This window comes from Polypterus senegalus, chromosome 2 (genome assembly GCF_016835505.1).
Source record: "Polypterus senegalus isolate Bchr_013 chromosome 2, ASM1683550v1, whole genome shotgun sequence".
Taxonomy (NCBI): Eukaryota; Metazoa; Chordata; class Cladistia; order Polypteriformes; family Polypteridae; genus Polypterus; species Polypterus senegalus.
Window position 1 is genome coordinate 69220217 of NC_053155.1, and position 24246 is coordinate 69244462.

General features: G+C 36.3%; 2 protein-coding genes across 12 annotated transcripts in view; one reads left to right on the forward strand and one right to left on the reverse strand.

Moving 5' to 3' along the window:
• The window catches only part of slc9a2 (solute carrier family 9 member 2), a 97394-nt gene that overhangs the window by 65773 nt on the left and 7375 nt on the right, over positions 1-24246 (reverse strand). The gene's annotated exons all lie outside the window — the stretch shown is intronic.
• Positions 7921-24246, forward strand: part of inpp4aa (inositol polyphosphate-4-phosphatase type I Aa) — a 166173-nt gene continuing 149847 nt past the window's right edge. For 10 of the 11 annotated variants that reach the window (XM_039743891.1, XM_039743895.1, XM_039743892.1 and 7 more), the window contains exon 1: positions 7921-8006. The gene's annotated coding sequence lies outside the window, so the exon portion shown is untranslated. Of the gene's footprint in view, positions 8007-8028; positions 8223-24246 lie in introns of those variants that run through there. The other variant, XM_039743888.1, reaches the window with a different exon arrangement.

Consider the following 24246-nt stretch of genomic DNA (forward strand, 5'->3'; position numbering starts at 1 on the left):
CTAGGATTAGATCTGCAAACTAAAACTTTAAGTGGGTTGTGAAAAGGGAAATTATAAGAACGATACTAAAATGGCAAATATTGTGCTTTAATAGTTTAATCTACAGAGTGATCTATCAGACACTTTAAACCACCTAATAATTTTTCAATATGAATGTGCTTCTCATGTTTGCAATTCCTCACAGCAAAAGGATGTGAGAAATATAATAAGGTGACATTAAAAATACAGGATATTGAGCCAGAAATTACAAAGAACAGTGTATGTTTGAGAAGACTGATGTAGGCTTGTTATGTATGAATAGGCTATAAGGATCAACAAACTAATTTAGGGAGGAAGCACAGCACTACCTATGAAATAAATCAATATAACAAATCACACTTTTATGGGTACACCTCTAGTTAATATAGAAACAAAATAAAATTGCACACCAAGGCCTGGTCACTTTGGCCTCCTAATCATCCCCTGTCTCTAACTGCTTAACTATTTCTCACCCTTTCACCACCTAATAGCTAATGGGTTGTGAATGTACTGGCACAAAATGGCTGTCGTCACATAATCCAGGTGGATGCTGCACATTGGTGGTGGTTGAAACGGTTCCCCACTCTCTGTGTAAATTTCTTTCAGTAGTGAGAAAAAGAGCTATATAAATGTAATGTCTAAATGTAAATCTAAAATCGAAAAATGCAGCATAATTTATTGTACCACATTAAAAAAGGACAAAAACAGAAATTAACATTCGTTTGAATATATTTTACTATTATTTGCATATTTTTACTTCTGAGGCCAAAATGCTTTACATGGTGGCACAGTGGTAGTGCTGCTGCCTTGCAGTTAGAAGACCTGGGTTCGCTTCCCTGCATGGAGTTTGCATGTTCTCCCCATGTTTGCATGGGTTTCCTCTAGGTGCTCCGGTTTCCTCCCACAGTCCAAAGACATGCAGATTGGGTGCATTGGCGATTCTAAATTGTCCCTAATGTGTGGGCTGGCGCCCTGCCTGGGGTTTGTTTCTGCCTTGCGCCCTGTGTTGGCTGGGATTGGCTTCAGCAGACCCCCGTGACCCTGTGTTAGGATATAGCAGGTTGGACACTGACTGACTGACTGACTAGTTCATTGGTACAGAAGGTAATTAGGTTAGGATAGTCAAAATGCCCTTGGGTTGCTCTAGTCATCTGTGTCATCACACTCGCAGACCTGTGTTAAAAAAAAAAAACTGTATGTTAAGGGGGTAACCATTGACTATTTGATCTGGATTACATTACATTTCACAAAAATTCAACATGTTTCTTTCATTTTCCCCTGTAGATAGTTTCAAGATCCTTAAGTTCACCTACTGCATACTGTTACATCATATATCCTTAGTTGTGCTGTAGTCATACCTGCGAAACAGAACTAATGCCAAAATGAATTAATAAGATGCAATGAGAACCAATGAGTAGTTGGCTAATGACAAAGGTGTTCAAGAATTGATAAATTCCTATTTTTCAATGTTTTCTAAGCTCTGAGTAACATATTTTTAAAAGTGGAGACTTTTACAAGATTCTATTATTATTATTTTACAAGAAGACTGGTCTTGTTATAGTATTAAACTTTCACTTCTTGTTCTCTTTACTTCGGAGAGAAGTACAACTGAGAGGGCTGCAATATGGCAAAAAAGGTTCTTCAAAATGTTTCCTCAGTTCATTTTTCAGGTTTTCTTTTATTTTATTAATAAAGTTAGTTTAAATTCACTACATGTCAATGTAACTTCCCTGCTTCTCAGTATATCTGTAACAATGGTCCACAAGGCCCCAGAATGTCGGCAAAAGAAAAAAATTGATTGAGTGTGGAGCTACTAATGCACTGCTTCCTACACCTTGTAATTATCCATAAAATTACATCCTCCCCTATTTATGATGCAGTTTCTTCTATCACTATACTTTTGTAGCTCTGTTATAGTGGAGGTTGAATTTTCCCTAACATAGTCCACTGATTTTTAGACTGAAATGTAAATAGTAATAAAGCAGTTCTTGCTCTCAGTGATCATGTCTTTTCAATTGCATGTGTGATGTGGCTATGATGCATATTTACCTGTGTAGCATGGCCATCACAATAAATGAATGACAAACTAGCTGAGCATTTTGACAGATTCTGGAGTGGTGTTTGAATATTGTTTTCCACCAAACTCATGAAAACACCATATGATGAAATTTCTCAAAGATGAATGGTTCCAAATTTCTCCATTACAGCTCCTGGGTATGTGCATGAGTGAGTTTGGTGATGAACTGGCAGTAAGCCCAGGGCTGCTCTCCTGCCCAGTGATGCTGGGATAGGCTCTGGCACCTGTTATGTATGTTATGATTTCACAATGTTATGTAGTCACACATTGGACCAATTAAAACTCAAGTGATAAAAGATGAGGTTGTAGCATAGATTTGAATGTAAGCACTGGTGAAAATTTACAGATCTGCTAAAGGAAAAGTTCTAGACACTAGGAAAAGTAAAGTTAAGAGAGTATGGTCCTGGTTGTGAAATGCTGTCAAACAAAGGCCATAGGTGGAGTGGTAACCTCTCAGAAACACAGGACACCTGACACAAACTGAATAAAGGTTTTTAAACTAAAGCTTGGGTAAAAATGATAAATAATAATACACTTGATCCAAAAGAAATTGAAAAAAAAAAGAATTATAAAACATTAACTCAAAAAAATAATAATACAAATAAAAAAAAATTCTAAAGGCAAAAAGGCAAAACAAAAAAGTCTGAATTAACGTAATCTGCTCAAATTTGAGGTGTTCATAAGAAATGTAATGATTTAAGTACATAATAAACCAATAATAAAATAAATAGTTGCATCAGATATTTGAAATAATAAAATATGTGCTTCACTTTGTATGTTTAAAGTCTAAATATTCTTGATTGTAATAGAAATTTGTTACTTTCCATCCTCTGATAGAGATCTATAGATTGACCACAAATCAATAGAGGGATCAAAAATCAAAAATAACATCATAGTCATAATCCCTTACCTTGAAATAGTCTACAACAATATTCCACATGCTTATGTTTGAAATTTGTCATATTTACCCTTCTGGGAGTGGCTCTTATAGGCTTAAGACCACCAGTAAAGAATGAAATATAAAAAATGCTGTCACATTAGTTATCAGTAACCTCAAAATAGTATTAAAAGACACTATGAATGCCTATATTACTGATTCACATTTTTTCAAAGTTTTGTGTAAAGGACTAACTTTGATCCCTCATATACTATTAGGAGGTGAATCCCTTGGGTCAGTTGATGTGGCATGCAAAACATGAAAAAGTCCTTCTGATCGTTTTTTTCTAGACACTGATTGGTTTAGTCTTTACCATGAGGGTATAATTTCCAGCACAAATTATGGTCCACATGGTCTAACAATTAAGTTTTTTTTAATAGTAGAGGGCCAAAAGTAACAGGGAACCCCAATAGGCTTGATGTCTTGCATAACTAGACATAAAGATGAGTCAAACTCTGTATCACATGTGGGTTTTTTTACCAGTGAGTCAGGAGGCGCCAGATAAAAAAAAAAACTGAAGTGATTTCAAAGCATTAATTCTTATGAACACAATACCATCTCATCTTAAGTAAGGTTAGAAAAATAAAAAGATCCAGAATACCACAGTTCTAAAACGTTACGTCAAAGAGTGAAGTGAAAGTAAAAAAAAACAAACCAACCCAAAACAGGTCTGTCAAAAAAGACCACAAAAACCTAAAAACACTAGAGAGCAAAAAAGGCATAAAATTGTGCAGGAAAAACAGAAAACAAATTTATTGTATGTGAATGTTAGCAATGCCTGTCTAAAGTTTATATAGTACTCTAGTCCTGTAACCAAAACGTATTACAGCAATATAAGGCTGTTACTTAGTCAAGAGTCCTATCCCACCATTAATCAAATCAAATCAAATTAAACAATGAAACAATACCATAATAAAAAAGAAAGGAAACAAAAAACAAAAGAAATCTTGCACAAAACAAAACCTAGGGGCAAGATCAAGGTAGAACCATGACAACCAGCATTAGAAAGGCTCAGATATCTGTCAGGTAAACAAGAAGCTATTTTGCTAGATACAAATTAGAAATTTTGTTAAAAGAAACCTACTCAATTTTCCACATCTCAGACATAAATGATTCTCAGAAGCCATGCTGGTTAGTACTTTCAATACTACATAAAAACATTTTAAGTTATCTGCCTTTCAAACATCCTTGGGAACGGTGGGAAAGGAACCTTTCAATTGGCATCTCAGAAAAGAGTAGAAATCAAGGCATACACAGAATACACTCCAGTTCCATATGTGCCAAGCATTCCATAATTCAACTAAAGTTCTTTCATCAATCACATTTATCTCATTTAAGATTGTCCAAAATATACCTATGGCAAGACCCAATCTGTGAGCTCCAGCTTACTTACGCCATATGTTCTGGGAATGCATGAAATAAACATACTTTTGACTAAAAATCTTTACACACAGGACCATTAAAAAGTAATTGTCCCATTCCTAATTTCCTCTATTTTTGCTCATTAATAAAGCTTAATTGTATCTGATCTCCAAACTAATTTAGCATAATAGTAAAGACAACCAGAGTAAACACAATATACAGCTTTGAAAGTATCATTTAATGCAATGAAGGAAGATTGTTCACCAGCACCTATATCAGCCATGTGAAAAAGAACTTGCTCTCTAAACTTAATACCTAGGTTGTGCCACCTTTAGCTTCAATAACTGCAATGAAATGCTTCTGGTAAAAGGTGATGAGTCTTTGGCATTGCTGTAGAGATATTCTGACCCACTCTTTTCTACAGAATTATTTCAATTCAAACATATTGGTGGGTTTTCAACTATGAACTATGAACTGCCCATTTAAGGTCCCACCACAACATTTTAATCTGGTTAAAGTTGGGACTTTGACTAGGCCACACCAAAACCACAATTTTGTTTTTTTCTCTTTGCTCTTGTGCTTCAGATTGTTGTCCTGCTGCATAACCCAATTGCACTTGAACTTCAGATAATGGACTGATAACAGAATATTCTCCTTCAGTATTTACTGGTAGAGAGCTGAATTCATGCTTCTCTCAATTATGTCAAGTTGCCTAGGCCCTAAAGCAACAAAGCATCTCCATGCCATCACACTAGCACGATCATGTTTGAATGTGAGCATGGTATTTAAATTGTATAAAGCCTGGGTTAGCTTTATATCAGTTCATCTTTTGACTCATCAGTCCACAGAACATAATCCAAACATTTTGGGAGTAATTAAGGTGTTTTTGGCAACTATTAGATGAACCCTGCAACTCTCCCATGGGTAGAATATTTGCCTAGTGTTTTTCTAATGGTGGAATCATGAATGTTAATACTGATTGAACTGTGAGAGGCCTGTAGATCCTTAGATGTTCATCTTAGTTCATTTGTGCTTGCTGGATGAGATTTCTATGTGTTCTTGAAATAATTTTGATAGGCTGGCAACTCTTGGGCAGATTTACCACTATTTCAACTTTCTCCATTTGCAGATGATGGCTCTCTCGGTGATTTGTTGGAGTCCAGGGGGTTTTAGAGATTGCTTTGTAATCCTTTCCGGACTAATATATTTTAGTAACTGCTTGTTGAGACTTTTAATCCGACTTCTCATTGCTGGATAGGTTCTATTTAAGCAATGTTTAAATTCAACAGGGCTAGCAGCAATGCAGCTTGGGTGTGTCTAGTCTAATTTAACTTGATATCATTTAAATTTGTTATTTGCTTCACTGATCTCCTAATGGGGCAATTACTTTCTCACATGGGTAATATAGGAGTTGGTGATTTTTTCCTTCAATAAATGAAATTATTATTTAAAAATATGTATTGTGTCTACACAGGTATTGTAGACACATGTATTGTGTCTACAATTTATACCAAATTTCTACCAATATCTGACACAATTAAGTGTTATGAATCAGCAAGAATAGGGAATATTAGGAAAGGGGCAGATACTTTTTCATGGCACAGTACTTCTCAAATAGTAACAGTGTCACAGTCATTACTAATCCATTAACAGTGATATTTGATGTACACCTGGATGACATCAAAGTAAATAGGGAAAAATTGATTGTAATAGTCAATACCACACCACCAGCATGCAGACTTATTCTGCTCAAATGGAAGAATCCCATCCCACCTTCTATAACTCGGAGGATAAACAACGTTCTATATTATTTCAGATTAGAGAAAATCCAATTCTTTCTTAGAGGATATTTCCAAAACATTTTAAAAACATGTCAGAATTCATTAATATTATTTTAGAATAAACATGCTGTATCTGTGATTGACTCTGTTGTTAATCATTTTATAATTTCTCAAAAAATATATTCATTTTTAACTGTGTTGCTCTTATCTTTCTTTTTTTTTGGTTGAATGTCATTTTGGTTTTTGTTTGTTTTTTTTTGCTTTTTTATTTTTACTTTGCTTTTATTGTATTTAATTTTGGTTGTGTATATATGTTATTATTACATGTTTGATTAGTAAAATGCTATAGCAATGTTCCATTTTTCATAAATAGACTATTACAGTGGTTCTCAACCTGTGGGGCGGGCCCCCCTAGGGGGGCGCGAAGTAACAAAAAGAGGGATGCGAAGATGTGAAAAAAGAAAACAAGAATCAAAAATATGAAAAAAACATCTGTTGAAACCAAAACAAATTAACCTAAACTACATTCTGTTACTAGAACATTAAATATAGAGTTAGATAAATGTTGATAAAAGTTAAGTAGGTATAATAAAATAGGCATCTACATTTCAAAAAAATGTTAGGGGGCGCAATTAAAACAGTTATGAAAATTCAGGTTGCAAATACTTAAAGGTTGAGAAACACTGGACTATTAAAAATGATGGCAGCTTTTAAATTCCTTTTTAAATCTCATCATACATATTAAGTTGTCAATGGCTTATCCCCAGCTCTGTCCCCTACGTTAGAGAGCACTGTTTCAGGCATTACGATAAGCCTAATTTAATGCCGATATACACATTGTGAATGAAAATATTTTTTTAGCACTATACACGTCTTACAGCTTGTATTTACATTTTTTGTAATAATTGTGACTCTTATTGTTAAAAAACCTTTAGGAGCCTTATAAGAAAATGTCTAAAGGTGCATATATTGGATTATAACATTAAAAGAATTATTAGGCTATAAGCCCAGGAAAAAAAAACACATCAGTACTGTTCATGTAATTTATCCAAAATAGCACCAAGTCAAATTTTGAAGTTCCTCAAAGTAATATTTTCAACAGTCTATTTGGTAACTTATTTCACATACTGTATCTACGGTTCAGAAATTTTAATGTCTGTCATGGTGATTTCTATTAACTGCACCTTTTTTATTGAGTGTTTACATTAGTTATATTTTTACTACAATGTATTACGTTTGTACAGCTCTCTGATCTTGTAAATTTAATGTGAACTGTTGTGCCAGAAATTGCCTTTTTGTCACCATGTATTAGTCATAGCAGATAAAGAAAACCCATGAATGCATGGATAACTAAGCAATGATAACGTAATTTAAATATAAAATACAATAGCAAAATTCTGTGCTAGGAGTCATGGTAGTACAGTACAGTAGTTGGTTTTAGTTTAGTGGCAGGGGACTGACATTCAGTTTGGTCACTTGTCTATGGTATATTGGAACGAACTCCCCTCATAAGTTTGGGCGTTTAGCTGGGTACACCAATATTTCTCCCACATCAGAACACAATACATAGCATTTACATGTATACTTAAAAGACTGACTATATAATCGCCTGTTCTCCGGTCGGAAACATTGACCCATCTAGTGGTCAACTTGCAAAGCAAAGCTAAGCTGCGAAAGTGCGCTTTGAATCGGAAGAGGAAATGGGCGGGTTTACATAACGTCAATGTTACGTCATTCGTGACAAGAGAGAGGCTGGGCGGAGTGGTACTGGCGAGTGTCAAGAAGGCAGGTTGGAAGAAGAAAGGGAGGATATTTGAATATCTGTATGCATGTATGTATATAGAACATTTCAGATTTGATATTTCGGGTCACTCTAATGGACGTGATACCGTCCACTATATGATGCTGCACGTTTGTTCTATCAGTCTGTGAATTAAACCTCGAAGGTTAGCACCTGAGGGAGTCTGCAGCACGTTTGCATTGTTCCTGGCCGACTGTTGTGTCCGCTTTATTTTACGCATAAATAGGAGCTTGGAAGTGATTCACGGTAGGGGCACCGTTTTGTGTCTATTTTCGATTTGACCCTGTCAGGAAGGAGTGAGAGGGGTGGGGTGGACAGTGGCTGTCAAAATGTAATTCGCGATTAACGGTTTGCTCTAAATTGGGAAGAATCTTGCCTAAAATAAGCTTAGCAAGGGAGATTTAAAACTGTTTTCCCTTGAACCATAAGGCTGTGTGTGCATCTTTTCCTTGATCGGTGCTAAAATAATTTTGTTTCCTCTCAGCCGCCGTAAAGCGGCCCTCTCTTAAGGCGAATTGTTTACATATGGTACGTAAATTTACGCGAAGGAAGATGCATAAAGGTGGTTTGCAGACAAAATCTTGGCAAGACTACACTGCCTTTGCTAACTGCTCACGAATTAATTGTCAATATATATCATGTATCATTGCTGACAACTAGGCACCTGATGATCCAAGTAGCGTGGACCTTTGAGGTGGTAGGCTGTAGAGTCATTCATTCCTTGATGCTAAATTAAATTACCAATGCATTTGCTGTTCTTCTGACCGCATAAATATATATATAATGATATATTATCATTATCGGGGCATCTTAAGACGTGAGGGTTATGCCGTGGGTATATGTTGTTCCTTTCTGGGGACCAATAAGCAGCGCGCTGTAATAATCTCCACTAGTTCCGCACCAATTCCTAATTCACGTGCCAGCGCCACTTGCTGAATAATGAACAGCCCGAATACTTGCCGTCACTGGATATTAATACCATATACCGTATGTCGCAGTGTTTTGAGCATAAATCAGAGATCTGTTGTCTTTTTTCTGTCCTTTGACAGTAATTCCTTGGTCACATTTTTATTTCTTTGTTTCACACTTATTACTTGATTTGTCAAATAAATTCACTGAGCATATTATTAGGAAAACTTGCTTATCCATACAATTATCCAATTTGTCAATCACGTGGTAACACCACGGTGTGCAGATACAGGTCATGAGCTTTAGTTAATACACATATCAGAAAAGAGAATCAAGGTGATCTCAGTCAAAGTGATTTTTAACTGATTATTGGTGCCAAATTGGCTAGTTTTAATATTTCTGTTACTGCTGATCATGTCAGATTTTTGCATACAACAGTCTCTTTAGAGTTTACTCAGAATGGTGTAAAAAATTAAAAAGCATCCAGTGAGCATCAGTTCTGCAGATGGAAACATTTTCTTAATGAGACAGGTCAGAGGAGAACAGCCAGACTTGGTTTCATCTGACAGAAAGGCTTCAGTAAGTTGGATAATTACTTTGTACAACTGTGGTGAACAGAAAAGTATCTCAGAATGAACAACACGTCAAATGTTGAGATGGATGGGCAGAAGACTAAGACAGGTTCCATTCCTATCAGCTAAGAGCAGAAGGCTGAGGTTGCAGTGGGCACAGGCTTATCAAAATTGGACAGTTGTAGAACAGAAAAACTGTAGCCTAGCCTAATGAATCTTGATTTTTGCTGAGGGACACAGATAGTAGGGGCAGAATTTGTCACCAATATCAAGAATTCATGCAACCAACCTGCCTTGTGTCAACATTCCACACTGGTGATGTAACATGTAGGAAACGTTTTCTTGGCACACTTTGCACCTATTAGTACAAGTCAGTCATCGCTTGAATGCTACAGTTTATTTGAGTATTGTTGCTGACCATATTCATTCCTTCATAGCCACAATTTACCCATCTTCTAATGGCTACGTTTACCATAAGTAATGTATTAGTCTTGTCACAGAGAAAAAGTTTTGCCAAACTGGTTTATGATAGTTTGTTCAGTGCTCTTTCAGTCACCTTCCCAGTCACCAGGGACATCATGTATAAATGGTACATGCTCACAAAAATAATGCCTATGACCGTTTCTTTGCTCCCATCATGATGTATAAAAACTAAACTTGGTGTAAAGCCACACACATTCTCACGACAGCACCACACCCTTTCATTGCATATGCACGTTTCTGCTTGATTTTGCAAACTGAGGGCACCCAACATCAAAGCAGTGCTACAGTTCCTGTATGGTTTCCCTTGCTTTTTTAGATTCCCATCCATGGTATAGGCTTTATCAAAGACGCTGAAATTAACTGCATGTTGTTTATAGATTTAAGTCACTTGATTGTAGTCAGCCTGCAACAATATAATGGTGCACGGAATGGCCAAGCTATTCCAAATATCACAGCTGCTTTAGAATTGTTACTCTCAGTGCACCAATCAGAGTATTTTAACCCACTGTATCTGATTGTGGAATCACAGCTGTACAGCAGGTGATCGGAAAGATCTGCGATGGGTTGTGTCAAAAGCGTAGAGGATTATCAAGATTCCAGCTCTGGAGGACATTTATAGCACACACTGCCTCAGGAAAGCCACCAGCATCTGCATGGATTCTACTCAGTCATGCATACAGTCTATTTGAACCTCTCCCTTCTGGCAAACACTTCAGAGCCTTTCTCGCATGGACCTCAAGGCTCAGAAACAGCTTCATCCCAAGAACTATAAACACACTCGTTCCATCAAGTGCTCCCGGTGGAACTGTTTGTACTGTACATATAATTATAATGACCTCACTGTAAACTTGATGTATAGCTGTAATATAGTACAACCTGAGCTACCTTATGAACCATTTGCACTATCTGCACAATATGTACGTGCATATTGTATTTATGCTTTCATACTGTATATTTTTCATTGTTTTATCATATTATTATTATTATTAGTGTTTTTTTATCATTTTTAAAGGAAAACAAGTTTATGGATAATTTGCATATTGAATCTCATTGTACCATACAATGACAATAAAGGAATTCAGTTCAATAGAAGAGATCACATATTTACAGATGACGATGACTGACTTCTAAGTCGATTTAGATTCCCAAGAGCTATCCACTTGGAGCTATGTGCTGTTGGAATACTAGGGTGTATACTTGATATAATTTTAAGATGAAATGCATTAAAGTATGTGTATTACATTATACAGATAAATTGTTGACTTCATTTAAATAATGTTTATTGTTAATAATTAAACGTGGGGGCACAGTTGTGCAGCGGTAGCAATGAGCTGGCACCTCGTCCTGGGATTGTTCCTGACTCGTGCTGTATGCTTGCTGCGACTGGCGTGACTCTGGATGAATAGATGGATGGAATAATTAAACACGTATTACAAAGATTTTTCAGTGCTCCTTAAATGTTTTGGATAATCGCCGTTCTAAGCTTACAGCTGGTTTGACATTTATTACAGCGCTTATATTATGGCGATTGGTTACGTGGAGAAAGACAACGGAAGGGCAGTAATTGGGAGTTGGTACATTTGACAGAGACAGTACTGCTGCAAAAAATAATTTCATCAAAGTGTTGTGCACGTCCCAGCAAGCATCTTGAGGGAGGTAGGAACAATCCCTTTCAAAAACACCTACCCCCAATTTCTCCAGTCCATACACTTTAAACTGCCAGGGCTTTAGTGAGAACGCAAAAGCAACTTAACAAAAGACATGATGCTGAGGGAATATAAAAAGTTAAAACCGATCAGTATCACAAGGTAATAAAGCTTATTAATTAATTTGTGCATTGCAATGGGAGTGGAAACGGGAGAGACCGATACACACATACAGGTAGACCACTGCAGGTACTTGGCCCCATGTGTTTGAGAAGTGCTTCTTTTTTTTTTTTTAACAATATAATTCAGTCATTTTGACTATCGCCATATGGCACAACAACAGTAAAGTGTTTAGATAAGCATTGTGGCCTATGGATATACTTTTTGCTAAAGTGCTATGACTTTATTCTAGCATGGCATGTTTGCTTGCATTTCCCATTAGAAAGCAATGTTGACTTCTTTTAGTTATTTATTTAGACAAGCAGTCAGAAGGTGGATGCTGTGCAGTCTTCTATTGGTGTTGACACATTTAATGATATGGGTGTTTTGAGTATAGAAACCTGCTGTTTTGAGTTCGGAAATCTGCATCTTGTGTGGCCCTACTTACACTTTGACGGGATATGACACATATCTTGAAATTCATATTTTCAAAGCACAGCTGCCAATTCTTTCAACCTTACATCAACTCCTACACTATTGTCATAACTGAACAACAGATACAGCACCTATAATAATGTATTTGATTTCACCACTAGTTCTTTGATTCATTTGAATGCTAATGTATAGTCTGATGTTACAGAAAGGTTTTTCTCATGCAACAAGTTATGTTTTTTCCCTTAATACATGCAATATGCTCTCTGCATACATGATATATATTTAATAGTTTGGCATAATCAAAAGTTTGCTTTCTGTTGGACCAAATTAATAAAATCACCATTACTTTTTTGCAGCTCAAAATCATCCATCCCTATATTCAACACTGCCATTCATGAAACATTGGATTTGTTTAGAAATGTGATGCTCGATGAGCCTTCTAAATGTCCCAACCCAGTTTCAAGCAAAATTCCCTCACAATTGTCTCCAGACGTAAATATTATATGTCTGGCTCAGTGAGACTAGTGGCTCTCTAAAAAAAGCTGCTAAAGGAGAAGAAATTTCCTCTAAAGCTGAATAATTCTCCTATGATATTTCACACCTTCAACTAAACCAACAAACTGTTGGTTTATTTTCAGTTACAATTAAGTGTGATTTTAGGCCAACAGCACCACACTTTACTATATGACTAGAGTTTCTGGAGACATAGGCAATGTCAGTCAACCATTACACACTTCATATAACACTAAGAAGGTCAATCTTTGTTTGACCTTAATTGCAAGATTGCTTTTACCGCTTTAGCTTGATTACTTTCTTGCCTTTTAAGATAACTAGTTTCCAGTACTACTACTACTACTACTAATACTACTACTAATAATAATAATAATAATACATTTTATTTATATAGTGTCTTTCCCATGCTCAAGGCACTTCACAGAATGTAAGAAAGAACGGCAAGGCGAATTTTGCGAAAAGTGTTGTTAACAGGGTGGAGCGGCAACAGCATGCATGGCATGCTCACTCCTTTCTTTCTTTCTTTCTTTCTTCTATCAATAAAGGTCAGCATTATGCAGAATTTTCTTACTGTTTACTGATGAACACTGTCAGTCACTTAATTCTGTATGCACTGGACTTGACATTGATTCTTGGCCTCTTATTGGTTTCTCTTGCAGTTGTTTTACGTTTGAATGCTGAGTTTTAACTAATCTGCATGATGTGGCACAGTTTTTTAGTTTTTTGATTACTGAGTAAGCAGGATGCAGATGGGGTTGTAATCATTCGAATTTTGTACTCTTCATCTATTCCTTTTTGACTTCTTTATAAAGTTACTTTCTGTTAATTTTTATATATTTTCTTTGAAATATTTTATACAGTATAAGCAATTACTCTTAAACAGAATGATGATTGTATTCTGAAACTGTGATGGTGATTTCAGGGTTGCACAGTGGACATTGCCAGTAAAGCAGTTTATTTCAGATGTAGATTTGTCAAGCAGCCAGAGACTGGATGCAAGGTGCATTTAAGTTTTTGCCTTAAAGATATCTGCTAACAAATGCATTGTTTTGTCTTAGGCATTTCTGTTTTCAATAAAAATGCAGAATAGAATATGCAAGTAATCCAGAAAAAATGAAGCATTTGTAAACAGTCTTAATGCAGCATATATGCCTGATTCTACTGTATACATTTTTCCTGGTTAATCCATTTAAGAGTCACTTGGGCTAGTTTAGATAGCTAGATAGATAGCTAGCTAGATAGATAGATAGATACTTTATATACTTTCTTAGCATCAGATGCAAGCCAGGGGCCATCCTGGATGGGACACCAGACCATCGCAGGGCACCCACCCATAGCCAGTAAATCACATAGATTCAGTTCAGACTTGGCAGTTAGCCCATAGTTAAGTTTCAGTGAACAGAATTTCAGTAGTAGTTTGTTTTTTTCTCTAGCATTGGGATCATGGAAATACAGCTTAAAAGCAATACAGTCTTTCAGTTCACATGCAGGAGTAACTAAGTACAGGCAGAGCAACTGGTGGAATTATGATGCAATTCTTAGTGTTTTTGTATTTGAGTTGTCAGTAACACGACTGTACTTTTTCCTTTACTTGTGACAAGCTTGTCAATTAACAGCTTGGGCTGCATCTTAAAAAAGTTTCTAAAGTTTAGGTCTTGTATGGTTTCCTTGCGCTTATGTTAATATATGTATGATTTGTAAAAATGTCCCCAATAAATGTACACAATGTGTTATATTTAATTAATTAAATTCATCATGTTTTATCATTAAAGTTTAATTATTTAATTCATTATTAAAGTTTTTTTTTTGTTGCCGAATATTTTTCTAAGGTAATCCAGGAAGCTAAACATAGAACTCACTAGAAAATTAAACACATGTCTGGCAGATAGGCCCTAATTTTGCTGTTTGCTTTTACAAAATGGTGCATCTTTTTCATTCGTTTCTCATGAATCTGAGCTGTAAATAAGCTTGATTATGCAGTAGTTCATCCCTAAACACAGTATGTGACGTATAAAGCCACAATATTTAATATAGTAATTGAAAATCTGCGTGGTTATATTTTTACTAGTAAATATTTCTGGATAGGAGGTAGATGTTGACATTGAAATGACTTCTTCAAACTCTTGATAAGTTTACACTAAAACTCCAACCCACACTGCAACATTGTGTACTGTTAAAGTACCTCCCTGTGGCAGTTGTTTCTGCCAATTTTTCAGTACATCACAGAAAGATAAGTTAAGCTCTGCTGTTCAGTTAAGTTTTAGGGTTAAAGCTTAATGTTTAAACAGAACATATGAATAATATATTTTTTAATGATGTATGTGATTCTTTGAAGCAGAAACACCATAATAATAAATAAATAACTAAACAAATTGATAATTATGTTCAAATTGAGGTGAATCTCATGTATATATGGACATTGAATCACACAGTTTTTGCTGATCAGTGTTTATATATGTTAACGCATTTACAAAAATAAAATTACAAAGCATATTTATTGCTCTTGCAAGAAAGAGGAAATTCAGTGGCAATTTTTTAATAATAAGTAATGTCAACTCGCACATTGAAACTTTATGAGAAGGAAAGTACAGTTTTAATGAATATTGTAAGAAAAATGAGTCTCCAGATATTATAAAGGTTTGGGGCAGCAACCTGTATATTATTTCCCAGCTGCAAAAGTTTGAAATAATTGAACAGAGATGTTCACAAGACTGAGTCCAAAACAGAACTAAATACTTGGAGGTAAGATGGCGGTTTTAAGGGCTGGGGAAGGAAATGCTGTAATCTATGCTGGAGCCGGAAGTGACGTCATCAGAGGTGTCGGAGCCGGAATTGAGACCATCAGGGGGTGCCGGAACCTGGCTCGATTTCCCGGGAATGGTCTGCAAGAAACTGAGAGAGACAGTTAGCACACTATGCCACCCCCTGGTCTGGTGTAGTATTACATTTACTCAGGCCCTTTAGCTCATGTGTGACTATATATTTGCATGCTGTTCCTTTTCATGTTAAAGATGGTGATATAAGTTTTGTTGGCAAGTATAGCCTGATGTGGACTGGCACACCCTTCAGGACTTGCAAATGTCTAATGCTTCTCGGGTATGCCCCAGTGTTTGGTTTTTGATGTAAGAATTTTCATCCTTTATTGCACCTTCTCTGCAAGACAGTAAACAAAATTTTAGCAGTTCTTTCAGGACATTTTCTTTGTACTTGTTTTCACATTTTCGTGATTATTTTAACACCAATATAGTTTTTTAATACCAGGGCAGGGGAAACTGAAGGGCATTCACAAAAACTTGGAAAGGAAAATAGAATACAATTCCTTGCAAACAAATAGTGTAGTAAATGCTATCTGAACAACTGATTTTTTTTTTTTTTCAAAATTAGTTGCACCAGAAGTTACTGTGCAGTGGTTACATTACAATGTATGAATTAGGACTGCTGCCTTGCAGTAAGGAGACCAGGGTTCACATCCCGGGTCGTCCTAGGGTTTGTATGTTCTCCCCATATCTATGTGGGTTTCCCACAGGTTTCTCCCACAGTCCAAATACATGAAGTTTTAGGTAAATCTGCAATACTAAATTAACCTTAGTGTTTGGTTGGGATCTGTGTGTGTTTGTATGTTCGCCTTCGGTCTGCAATGGACTGGAGCCCTGTCCACGGTCTGTTCCCGCTTTTCACCCTATGCTCGCTGGGATAAGCTCCAGCACTGTCCATGATCCTTTTCAGGACTAAGCAGCTTAGACTGTTAGTAGCTAGTAGTAGTTTGTAATAGGTTAGACTGTTAGTAGCTAAGTAGCTGGAAATGACTTTTGACTGGGTAGTATGTTGTTTCATATAGTATAATACATTTATGGAGTATTGTCCAAAATTATGGCTACTCAAGAAACATTTTTAAAGCTAGTTAACTTTGCAGTAAGCATTTATTTGTGTGTAAAAACCCTGTATGGTGATAGAACAAACACCAATAACATGTTTGTAAAACAAGTGAGTATTTTGTGTGGCCTCCATTATTATGCAAAGCTGAAGCAATTTGCTTTGCTATTTTGCTGTATAATTTTGTCATGTAATCTGGTAAATTCTTGCAATCTTCTTGCAGGATTTGCCAAAGTCTTCTTTTGAGTTTGGCAGGTGGTTGTTCTTTTTCCCTTCCAAGTGACCCTGCTTCATGCATACTGGAGTTGGGACCACAACAACAGCAAATCTAACCCTGTTAGTTTTCTGCAGACTTCCACTCCACGTAGGTCTCAGTTATGTTTGCAGCATGTTCAGAAGTTGTTTTTGCCAATAGTTTTTTTTTTTTTTAACTCTGCCAGCAGTTATTATTCCTTTGATTATAGCCAGACCTCCTATGTCTTTGGTTGAAACGCTACCCCACACCACATCAGAGCTGTGACCATGCTTTGCAGAAGGCTGCAGATAGGCATCAATATACTACTCACTAACTATTCTTTTGACATACTGGTGTCTTTGTGAACCAAGAATTTAAACTTTGAACTATAAGATCTTTTGTGACTGATTGTTTCCACTGCAATCCACTGCACTGGATTATATTCTGTCATTTTAGGAAATTACCTTTCTATACTTTTTAATAGATAGAGACATCATTTTAGGTCTTCCATTGTGGTCTCCATGTTCCATCTGCCCAATTTCTTCAATTTTCTTTATAACAGCTTGAAAATCCAGTTTGTTGTTTTATTTGGTTGATGAATATAACGTTATGGGGAGAGAAAAAAAAACTTTCAAAGTATTGAATCATTTCCAAACCTTTCTTCAGGGGACTCGATTATTTGTGGCTACCCGCCAACACACGATAAGATTAATTTGAATTGGGTATGCTGTTGGTGAAATTTAACAAAGCAAGGGATGGCTGTACAGTCTTGAACTGTGGATTTGAAGCAAACCTGAGTTGTTCCAGACATCTCTTGAGATATTAGTAAGGTTTTGGAAAACTCAACTCTTGTTAGTGTTATGATAACATTTCACCAGAAAATCCGTTCTCAATGCCTAAATAACTAACTTTAAAAATATTTTTTTGGGAGAACTAAAGCAGTTCCATATTACTGTATATACAGTATTTTGCGTTATATTTTATATATATATATATACAGTGGTGTGAAAAACTATTTGCCCCCTTCCTGATTTCTTATTCTTTTGCATGTTTGTCACACAAAATGTTTCTGATCATCAAACACATTTAACCATTAGTCAAATATAACACAAGTAAACACAAAATGCAGTTTTTAAATGATGGTTTTTATTATTTAGGGAGAAAAAATCCAAACCTACATGGCCCTGTGTGAAAAAGTAATTGCCCCCTTGTTAAAAAAGAACCTAACTGTGGTGTATCACACCTGAGTTCAATTTCCGTAGCCACCCCCAGGCCTGATTACTGCCACACCTGTTTCAATCAAGAAATCACTTCAATAGGAGCTGCCTGACACAGAGAAGTAGACCAAAAGCACCTCAAAAGCTAGACATCATGCCAAGATCCAAAGAAATTCAGGAACAAATGAGAACAGAAGTAATTGAGATCTATCAGTCTGGTAAAGGTTATAAAGCCATTTCTAAAGCTTTGGGACTCCAGCGAACCACAGTGAGAGCCATTATCCACAAATGGCAAAAACATGGAACAGTGGTGAACCTTCCCAGGAGTGGCCGGCTGACCAAAATTACCCCAAGAGTGCAGAGACGACTCATCCGAGAGGTCACAAAAGACCCCAGGACAACGTCTAAAGAACTGCAGGCCTCACTTGCCTCAATTAAGGTCAGTGTTCACGACTCCACCATAAGAAAGAGACTGGGCAAAACGGCCTGCATGGCAGATTTCCAAGACGCAAACCACTGTTAAGCAAAAGAACATTAGGGCTCGTCTCAATTTTGCTAAGAAACATCTCAATGATTGCCAAGACTTTTGGGAAAATACCTTGTGGACTGATGAGACAAAAGTTGAACTTTTGGAAGGCAAATGTCCCGTTACATCTGGCGTAAAAGGAACACAGCATTTCAGAAAAAGAACATCATACCAACAGTAAAATATGGTGGTGGTAGTGTGATGGTCTGGGGTTGTTTTGCTGCTTCAGGACCTGGAAGGCTTGCTGTGATAGATGGAACCATGAATTCTACTGTCTACCAAAAAATCCTGAAGGAGAATGTCCGCCATCTGTTCGTCAACTCAAGCTGAAGCGATCTTGGGTGCTGCAACAGGACAATGACCCAAAACACACCAGCAAATCCACCTCTGAATGGCTGAAGAAAAACAAAATGAAGACTTTGGAGTGGCCTAGTCAAAGTCCTGACCTGAATCCAATTGAGATGCTATGGCATGACCTTAAAAAGGCGGTTCATGCTAGAAAACCCTCAAATAAAGCTGAATTACAACAATTCTGCAAAGATGAGTGGGCCAAAATTCCTCCAGAGCTGTAAAAGACTCATTGCAAGTTATCGCAAACACTTGATTGCAGTTATTGCTGCTAAGGGTGGCCCAACCAGTTATTAGGTTCAGCGGGCAATTACTTTTTCACACAGGGCCATGTAGGTTTGGATTTTTTTTCTCCCTAAATACTAAAAACCATCATTTAAAAACTGCATTTTGTGTTTACTTGTGTTATATTTGACTAATGGTTAAATGTGTTTGATGATCAGAAACATTTTGTGTGACAAACATGCAAAAGAATAAGAAATCAGGAAGGGGGCAAAGAGTTTTTCACACCACTGTATATATATATATATATATATATATATATATATATATATATATATATATATATATATATATATATATATATATATATATATATATATATATATATATATATAAAGAGAGAGAGAGATGTGACATCTCTAAATTTCAGTCAAATATATATTAAACTGGAGGCTTTATCCGAGATGACAGTTGAGAGACACACAACAAGTCAGGGCCAGGAACTGAAATGACCATCTTTTGGGTTTAAAATCCAATGCCATAGTGGCTAGGCTACACTGCCTGTCTATTTGTAAATGTTACAGATTAATTGCATGATAAAAAAGTCACTAATTAAGACATGGTTTCTAATCATATTTATGAACTTAATTTGCATATTAAAATTCACATTGATTACAAATTCAAGAGTTCACTTAGCATTTTGTGAGTAACTGTATTAGGTGTTCAAAGCAACATTTTTTGAATTATAATTTTAAGAACTAAGTTTAACTAATTTTAAGAACTGTAAACGGATATGCAAATGTGACACTTATGTGTGGATTAGGTTTTAAACAAGGGAAAAAATCACTTGTTGCAAGCTTATTTCAAATACGAATCACCATATACAAAATTATTTTAGCTGTAAGTAAACTGATCTTTAATGGTGACGTTGCAAAGTTCTTTTTTCGATGTATATTTCTGATGATCATTACGCTATTAACCTTTTTTTATAAAGCACTGGTGAAGAGGTATTACAGCTGTTGTTCGTATATGCAAAAATCTATGTTATCTTTTTTATATTCTTATGTTACCCAAAAAGTACTGTATAAGAGCAGTATTAGAAATATGGGGCTTTAGAGATGGCCTTTTTAATAAAAAAAAAAAAAATAATGGGACAAAGGCTTTACCTGAGCAGCTTGATGAAGCAGTGATTTTTATGGCTCATTGGCTCCCTAAAAGATGATTGATTGGCCATCTCATTTTCTGTATTATGATGCCACTGGATCCTTAGACGTGCATAATTGTAAGATAGTAATGAGTAGATTAAGGCAATATGAATTGAATCTGAAGTGAATAGAATATTATTGTGATCCTTAAAGTAAAAATTTCTGCACTCGAGGCTAAGATAATTTTCATAGTTGAGATAATTTTTGCTTTTATAATGAGGATGCAAATTAATTCCAGGTAACTGAGCTACAGTTTACTTATAATCATAGATAGGATGATAGACAGTGTGTAGAGCTATAGTATACATTGTGACAGATTGGAGCTCTCTTGACCCCTTGAACCCTCAGACCACTCGTCAGACACCAGGTAAAAGTCCAAATACTTGATTTATTAGGACAATAAAGTGCACAAAGCACTCTCTCCTCCACAATACTCTTACACAAATCAATAATCACTAATCACAAATACAATAAACAATCCACCACTCCCAGGCGTGTTGCCCTCCTACCACCCAGCTCAGCTCAACGCTCTGGTGTCTCTCAGTCTTTTATAGTCCTTGTCCCAGAAGTGTTTTGCCCTCCCTGTATACGTGACTAGGAACACTTCTGGGTCAAATAAAAACCCTTTTTCTTTACCCCGGAAGCACGTCATTCCCCTTGTCCATATGTACTTTCGGGGCGTAGGGGAAAATAGTCACTGCTCCTCCCTGCAACGCCTTCTAGTGGCCCCCATGGTATCCAGCAGGGCTGTAAAGGAAAACTCCAAAGTCCATAATTCCCTGCTGGCATTCGGGGCACCTCCATGCTGCAGGGAGGGCTCCACCTGGCAGTGTGGGGTTATTGGCCGGGATGAACAGTCGGCCATCTATCACAACATAACATAATGCGCTTTTAACAAACTTAATTTCATGCCTTACAGGCCACATTTTGGTGCCACATTTTTTTTTGTCATGTAGTTATGCACTGCGTTACAGTTAAACATGCAAAGAGGGCCCCACTTTAAAATTAATTTATTTTGTGGGCCCCATTCAAAATAATCATCTAAAGAGTGACAGACATATGAAAATTGCTGTGGTTTATTAGTCCATGAAAGATGTATAAAATGGTATGGATCATTAAACTGTGTTAAAATCTGTCTGTCAGTGTTATTTTTATAGCAGCATCACTTATGTAGTTGTATATAGACTGTCAGAAACAGAGCTCACTAAAGTTTTTAACATGGTGTTTGTAAAGTGACTGTGTAGAAGTAAATAATCAGTACCCCTTCTTGTAATACAAAAGTGGTACATGAAATCTTCCTTGGGCGGCACGGTGGCACATAGGTAGCGCTGCTGCCTCGCAGTTAGGAGACCCGGGTTCGCTTCCCGGGTCCTCCGTGCGTGGAGTTTGCATGTTCTCCCGTGTCTGCGTGGGTTTCCTCCGGGCGCTCCGGTTTCCTCCCGCAATCCAAAGACATGCAGGTTAGGTGGATTGGCGATTCTAAATTGGCCCTAGTGTGTGCTTGGTGTGGGTGTGTTTGTGTGTGTCCTGCGGTGGGTTGGCACCCTGCCCAGGATTGGTTCCTGCCTTGTGCCCTGTGTTGGCTGGGATTGGCTCCAGGGGGCCCCCGTGACCCTGTATTCGGATTCAGTGGGTTAGAAAATGGATGGATGGAAATCTTCCTTGACTTATCTGTTCTTCTGCCTCTTACCAATGGATTTACAGTATTTGGAGTCAAAACTGAACTAGGCATCTATATATTCTATACTTCACAGCCTATTCTTTAAGAAGAAGGTTTGTATTTTGAGGGAAATCTTCACTGAGTTTATACATTTTGATTCTGAAACATGTTCCCATGCTTCTGTACAAGCGGCCATCTTCTCATTCTGCCACATTTTGAAGTTTAATTGCACTTTAGAAAGTCTACTTTATTAAGTTACTTTGTCTTTATTTTTCAACTTTGTCCCTGAGACATTTTGCTTTTGAATGGGAAATTTCCAAGCCTCCAATCTTGTGCAAACAAACATCTCTTAAAGGATTTGCATGTGTTTAGCTCCATCTGTTGTGCCCCTTAGTTTGATAAACTACTCAATCATTGCCAACTAAAACAGTTGTAATAAAATGATACTGCTACAGTCATAATTTCATGGAGTTGTTGTTTTATAGAGTAACTTTTGTCAAAGTGATATTTTATTCAATGCCTGGCACAGTTTTATTCTAGTGTTATTTTCAGGGCTTATTTGTACAGCTTTGAATGCACTGTCTAGCCCTGGACTCTCGCACAGACAGAAATGTTTTTTTGAAATCTTGTAATCTGCATTTATTGTACACGGCCTTTGATGACATTATGATGGCATGGTTTGTTCACAGAAGATAGCTGGTTGCACCTTAGCTTACTTAGGAATTTAATTACAAAGATTGTTAATATTCCATTAACTATGAATTTAAGTGTTCTATTTTTTATTCTTTTATTTCTTGCACTTTGTAATACTTAAGTTTAATGGAGGCCGTGTGATTAGAATTTCTTGTTCGTAGCTTCAGGATTCCTGAGCGGATTACTTTCTGTGTGGAGTTTTTGTTTTCTCCCAGTATCCTTATAGATTTTCTCCAGGTGCCTCTGTTTCCTTGTACAGTATATCTCCTGTTTGCTTAATTGGTGATTCTAAAATTAAACAACATGAATCAGTATATGTCTGTGTTTTTGTAAGTATGCCCTACAATAATTCAGTGTCCCATTTGGGGTTAATTACTGCTGCTTACAGGGCAACCTCAGGTGCTCCTTGACAGTGTAATTAAAAGAAAAGAAAAGAATATAAATAAAATATGTATGTCTTGCAGTGGAATCTATGCATGAACATGAAAAAGATACCTTATGTTTAGATTTTCAAGCAAAAGCAATATTTTAAAAAGTTGCTGGGTCATGCTTTATTTCAACATTAAAGAAAATATGTTATTAAAAAATAATAATTTGTCTAATTATACTTAAGTAAACATTTTTCTTTTGCTATAATTATTACCCTCAGTGTTTTTCTGTAGGCCTGGCTCCATGTTTAAAAGCATAATATTAAAAGATGATGAATGTCTAGAGGCTGTACACTGGCAGAAAATCAGGCAGACTGATATAATCAGTAAATACTCTGATGACTGTAGCTTTGTCTGCACTGTTTATTATATAAATTGCATGGATTAAGTTATTTCTTGCACAACAGCAAATATTGACGCGCAAGTCATATACATTAGTAGTGTTTTCACTACTGAAGAAGGTTCTCCTAAAGGCATTTGCTTGATTTCTTCAATTGTGGTTAAACATATGAATGTGGATAATTCTGTAGAAGTATGTAATTCCTAGAAAAGTTCACGTTGCTTACGTTTTACACCCGTGAAAATATTTGTAAAGTCTACTCATAGATTAACTCTGTACATTTGTTGTTTAAGTGTCATTCTGCAACCAAGATAATAATAGAACTACCTATGAATAAGAAGCATTTAATATTAAAGAGACAGTATACAGAGCCATTTCAGATAAGAATGATCCTTGTAAAATCAAATCAAATTTTACATGAGGAACATGTGGTGTTAGAGGCTTTGCCCAGTTGAGTTAACAACAGTACAATCACCATCTACATTTGCAGGAATACAAGGATAGTCAAATGTCGTACTCTGTTTACTCATATAGACGTCTTTACTTCATCATTTTTTTCTTCATGTTTGATTGTACAATTCTTTGCTCGGAACAATTTATCTGAAAAAGTACATTTAACAACATGTCCTTTATTTGTATACTATGTGTGTGTATTTACTTAGTGTATTTGTATATAATATTATGACGCAAATGGTACAAGCTTTTATAGTGTACATGCAGTATTGAGGTGTGTGTCCTGTGTTTAGAGGATATGTGAAGCATAAAATGCAAGATAAAGCACTAACATCATCTTTTCATTAGTGCTA